Genomic DNA, 5,605 nt, shown 5'->3' with positions numbered 1-5,605 from the left:
ATGTATTAGTGTTAATAATTTTGATTAGTGATTAAATATTTTGTTTAGTGATTAAAATAATTTTCAGAATTATAAGAGTTGTTTAGATAAAAATTTGAGGAAAAAAAAAATCAAAGTTTTGGTTTGGTTAAGAAGGAGAGAAAGAGAAGGAGAAAGTGAGAAAATTCTAATTCTTGATTCAATGGAGGATGAGGAGGGTCATCATTCATCTAAAAAACCTATGAAAATACATATCAACTACAACAATGATCCAGAAATGGCTGATTTCTTAGATTATGAGAATGATTTTACACCTACTCAAACTCAAGCTCAAACTCAAACACAAACTCAAGATGATGATTTTTATGAGCCAAATCCTGATGATGAAGACATTGATGAGGAACCCAATGCTTCTAATACACAGGTACACTTATATCTTATACTTAATCTCACTTCTATAGCTTTCAATTATCAAAAGTTAGGTTTTTTGAATCATGGTTCAGCGAAACAGGTTGAGGTTCGGGTCACATCTATGAGCCGAATCTTCCAATTGATGAACGGTTCGGCTTACTGAATCTGTTTACTGCATGTGCCGAACTGTTTGCTAGACACTAGTTCGGCTTATATGAAAGTTTCATAGTAAGCCGAACAACATCCTGAATAGCTCGGAAAAAAAATAATTACCGGTTCGGCTTATATTTCGAAAATCGTATGAGCCGAACATCAATTTGTTATTTTTTGGGTTAAAACATTGTTATTGGTTCGGCACATATTGAGAATATCGTAATAGCCGAACCTCGTTAATGTGCTAGGTTCGGCACATATTATGATTATCGAATACGCCGAACCCCTATGCATCTCTATCTGTGACTAGGTTCGGCTTGAAATTTCATGACGAACTGTTCATATACACTTACAGGAAGCTTTTGTGAAGAACAGTTCGGCTAAAAACGCAACTCAATTTTGAGCCGAACCCAACACTGTAACCGTCATTTAATCGATGAAAAACAGCAAATAGGAGATTGGGTTTATAAAACTTGCTTTCTTATCCTCATTTCTGGAGTTGGAGATGCAGTTGGTTCAATTTCTGGTTCAATTGGTGGTTGATTTTCAGTTTCTACACCTTCATCTTCAATTGGTTCTTCTTCTTCAATTGATGGATTAGAAGACGATTTGGTTTGCCTAGTCCCTGCTTTTCTTTGTACGAGTCATTATGTAGTTGAGTTTAATCGACGATCAAATTTTTACGAATCGACAATTAATCACGATGATGATTTTTTTTTTCGCAGGAGGGGGAAGAGTTCGGCTAGAGGAGGAGGAAGAAGAAGAGATGGTAAGGGAAACTGATTTTGATTTTTTAGAAAACTGATTTTAGATTTTTGTATTAAGGGTATATAAGTAATTGAACTACCCATAGGGTACCCCTTATAAGGTCACCCAAGATGGGACTATTGTTTTGTATGTCTAGAAAGATTTTGGTATGCCCAAAATCAGGGTTCAAAATGAAAAGAAAAGTATTCATGGTCGGACACCGCCCGTCAAAAAATAGATGGGCCTGTTCGAATCCGCAGGTTCGATCCCAAATGGTCAGTTTAATGTTTGTTTAAAATTATTGGGCTATTTACAGCATGGTCATATTTTCTGTAATTGGTTCACAAAATGGTCACACTTTTGTAATTCGTTCACAAAACAGTCATACTTCCATCCGATTTAACACTTTCGAATAAAACAGTGTTATCTTTTCATAAAATACCCTCCTTCAAAATACCCTTCCCATTTAACTAATTAGTTGAAGTGGTGGTGGTGGTGGAAGCTTAAGAATTTTCACTAAACCCTAGAGGGGAAGCGGTGAACTCTTTGGGCGACTGCGATGTAACGAATTTGAATGCGGTGTAACGAACCCGAATGTGGTGTAACGATCCTGAATACGGTGTAACGGTGTGTAAGTGGCGGCACCACCACCTACAAATAGCACCACCGTCAAAACAATTACAATGAAGGCAAAACTTAAAATTGTGTATGGAGGGATAAGTAGGGAGGACACATAGGTAATTTGGTCAACATATTTAACTGTGAGTCATTACTCAACTCTCTTTTTAACGGAAGTGTGACCATTTTGTTAATAGTTTGTAACGGTAGGATGATTTTGTGAATCGGGTCCTAATACTAGGACCATTTTGCAATATTTCCTAACATTAAATGGGCTGGACAAAGCTCAAACGGACCCTCATTGCTCAATCAAATTAGGAAGCCCACCGAGCTATGTTTGAAGGAGAAGAAAATCAAATTAGGGTTTCCAAAGGGTTTATACAAATACTCCTCGATTCTCCTAATCTCATATCCAACTTTCCTGTCGCCTCTTCCTTGAAAAATAATCAAGATGTTTTAACTTGGTAGCTTTTTCTTCTGCTTTTTTGATTCGTATTCTTTTTATCAAAGCTTTTTTTCGTTAAAAATCTTTAGTTATTTTTGCAGTGAGGAACAAATCTGTGCTAGATGTTGGATCTTATTGATCTTTCGGTGATGGCTACACAACCTCTAAGAAGTTCTGAGCAATTATTGATTTTCAATTATCATAGGGTTTTCAGCTAAAGTCTTATTTTTATCGTTTTGGTTTAGAATTATAATTCGTAGAGAAAAGGAATGTTATTTTCTATGATTAGATTGATTGATACGAATGTGAGATGACGATAAAATTCATGGTCTGTCAATCCACTGAATTCTGTGATGTTACTCTTGAATCTCGACAGGTTCTGATCGCTTCATTACACAATCAATCATTCAAATATAAAGTTATTTAATGGTTTTAAGTTCTTTTTTATATAAAGTTATTTAATGGTTTTAAGTTCTTTTTTATATAAAATCTATGGATATGTCGCTATGAGGAACAAATCCGTGCCAGATGTTAGGTCTCATTGATCTATCGGTGAAGGTTACACAACCTCTAAGAAGTTCTGAGCAACAATTATTCCAGAATTTTTTCCCTGCTCAGTAGATTGTATAGATTACTTGAGATTTTATTGATATAGATTTAGTATTTAAGATTTTGATTGAAGAACAAACAGTTCAATAGATTCTGGTATATTAGCAATCTAGACCTTAACAGCAGAACTAATCTTTGTAGTTTTGTAGCTTTACTTAGTTTAATATTTGTGAAACTTTCTTGTCTCTGATGATGATCAAAACAAACTTTCGTTCTTCCGAGGTTTTATTAATCTATGCGGAAAATAATGGAGACCTGAACTGAAGAGACATGAAAAAATTTACATTCATTTTAAATAAAAGTTGACCTTGAGCAGCATAGACCAAGTTCGGGGTTCTAATTCATGGAGTTTAGGGCCCTATTTGGGGTATAAAGCTTAAACCCATGCATTCCGAAAACAACAAAGAATCACATTTACGTATCACAAGAATCCCTTTTTTAACCATCTTCCAAAACAACAAAGTGATTTTTCATATTAATGTGAAGAAGTAACCTAGAATTGGATTCTGTTTTTTCTGTTTCGGTTAAATTATCAATTTTGACAAATTGGAAGCTGGACGATTGCTTGAAGAAATATAGTTATTCCCCCCTTTCTTAAGAATCTCCAGCAGCTAGAAAGTTTATTTATAAATGAAGAAATTTAGTTATTCCCTTAAAAATTTCCTCACATATTTGATGTATTTGTTAGTGTGGAAGGGAGGTGATTAAGCGTAATCTAATATGGTTCTTTGGTGAACCATATCAAATATCATCCAATTCTGAACTGAAAATTTGTTTTTGGTGAACGGCAATTTACTTGTTTTTTTTATCATCCACCGCTCACGGAGACCATGCGTCTGAAATTACTTGCATTTTGCGGGTAATACCGTGGTTCAGCAATTACTGGCATTCTGCGAGTAGGATAGAGCTAGAACTATCCGGCCTGCAGGCAACAGACTTGAGACCCAAAGGTCTTAGACCTTTCCCAAAAGGCCAACCTATATTTGTAAATGTATTTGGAAAAAACTTAGAATCCCACTTGGTATCCAAATTCTCATTGAATTGCCAAAAATGCTTTATCTACTGGAGAATTGCCAAAAATGCTTTATATATCGGAGAATTGCCAACTCTTTGACCGGGTCTTATGGACCTTCCCAAGGTCTTCCCAACCCAAAAACCGGTGATCAAAAGCCTTCCCGTTAGCCTTCCCTGGTATGAGGGTATCCCAGCGGGAAGACTCCGGATACTACTAACTATTAGCCGTTCTAAAAAAGTGAAACCATTAACCAGAAATAAGTGGGATTTCTGGAGAAATAAGTGGGTTTCAGGATTTGGTGGACCCAACATATTAGAAAACGGATAATCATCAATAAGTAGGACCAATGGAGAAATAAGTGGGATTTCTGGAGAAATAAGTGGGTTTCAGGATTTGGTGGACCCAACATATTAGAAAACGGATAATCATCGTATGTTTTTCTCTTAAAACCGGAACAACCACAAGAGCTAGGCTCTTCCCAGGCTACGGGTAAAGGCATTTGGGAAGAGGTTGAGAACCTCCACAAGACCTAGTGTTTTGCACACCAGAATGCTTACAGGACGGATCCGGAAGGGTAAGCAGGACAAGCCCAAAGGGACGGGGAACAACAGGACAAGCCCCACTTTTACATTTTGGGATTTACATTCAACTAGATTTGTGCCCGTGCCATGCACCGCCATTTTCTTTAACTGATTTGGTGTGCGCGGATCTTCGTCTCCAGTGGAGACGCATTTTTTAATTTGGTGTGCACGGGGTGAACGTGGCGACGCGTTTTTGATTCGGCGTTGGCGAAGCATTTTTTATTTAACGTGCACAGGGCTTTGCCCCATCCCGTGACAACACATTTTTGATTTGGTGTGCGCGGACTTCGCCCCACCTGTCTCGATGCATGGTACTCTACTTCCTCAATGGCTGGTTATGCGAGTTTCTACTAATTTCTCAGCTAACCTTTGTCACCAGTGATCATAAATTCATCGTTGATGGCAGTAATGACAATATTCTGCATCTCAACAATTTTCTCTTGCTCGATGGTAGAATATGATAAACAACATAATACTCGAACAATATTGCCAGAGACGGGATTATCCAGTAGTGATTTCTTTTTATCTAACTAAAAAATAAAACACAATAATTAGATAAAACAGTATCAAGAAAAATTATATATTTTATGGTTGCCTAAGAAGGAATTTTATGAGTCCCGCTATTGTGCACTGCACCAGACACCAAATCAAGCAGCAGTTCATACAATACAAAACGGTATCGATATACTATGAAATCAAGCCAAAGAATCGTATAAATATTAAAAATCAATTTTAAAAAGAGATTAGGAAATCAAGCCAAGTATTAGAAATTTGTTTTAGGGGCAGAATCTAAACAAAGTATTTTGACAAAGTGTTTTGACAAAATATCATAGGCATCCATTCGTATATATCCAATGGTTTTGAACTTGCTGACGTGACAATAATTATTCGGCTCCTCCAAAGTCAAGCCAAGCCAAATTCAATTAGTTTCTTCTTGGAACATCTTCTTTTAGAGTCCGTAATGGTGCGACCATAACCAAAGACCAAAAACAAAGAAAAAACTAAAAAAGTTGGGTTTACTCTGTGGTGCTACGCTACGGTAGTGGA

The 5,605-nt window shown here is 36.6% G+C and overlaps 1 long non-coding RNA gene and 4 other non-coding genes across 5 annotated transcripts; all 5 read left to right on the top strand.

Annotated features, from left to right (window-relative positions):
• Positions 1 to 2,242: 2,242 nt before the first annotated feature.
• LOC113361362 lies at positions 2,243 to 2,789 on the top strand. Its single transcript, XR_003365094.1, has 2 exons — positions 2,243 to 2,372; positions 2,455 to 2,789. It is a non-coding gene; the product is annotated as an uncharacterized LOC113361362 (long non-coding RNA).
• Positions 2,449 to 2,535, top strand: LOC113362508. Its single transcript, XR_003365760.1, has one exon. It is a non-coding gene; the product is annotated as a small nucleolar RNA U61 (small nucleolar RNA).
• LOC113362519 lies at positions 2,659 to 2,740 on the top strand. Its single transcript, XR_003365769.1, has one exon. It is a non-coding gene; the product is annotated as a small nucleolar RNA snoR14 (small nucleolar RNA).
• A 65-nt stretch (positions 2,790 to 2,854) lies between the features above and the next one.
• LOC113362509 lies at positions 2,855 to 2,941 on the top strand. The gene has a single exon (XR_003365761.1). It is a non-coding gene; the product is annotated as a small nucleolar RNA U61 (small nucleolar RNA).
• A 203-nt stretch (positions 2,942 to 3,144) lies between these two features.
• On the top strand, positions 3,145 to 3,232 carry LOC113362474. The gene has a single exon (XR_003365728.1). It is a non-coding gene; the product is annotated as a small nucleolar RNA Z159/U59 (small nucleolar RNA).
• The last annotated feature ends 2,373 nt before the right edge of the window (positions 3,233 to 5,605 follow it).

This window comes from Papaver somniferum, chromosome 3, assembly GCF_003573695.1.
Source record: "Papaver somniferum cultivar HN1 chromosome 3, ASM357369v1, whole genome shotgun sequence".
NCBI classification, from domain to species: domain Eukaryota; kingdom Viridiplantae; phylum Streptophyta; class Magnoliopsida; order Ranunculales; family Papaveraceae; genus Papaver; species Papaver somniferum.
This window is presented reverse-complemented; position numbering and strand designations above follow the sequence as displayed.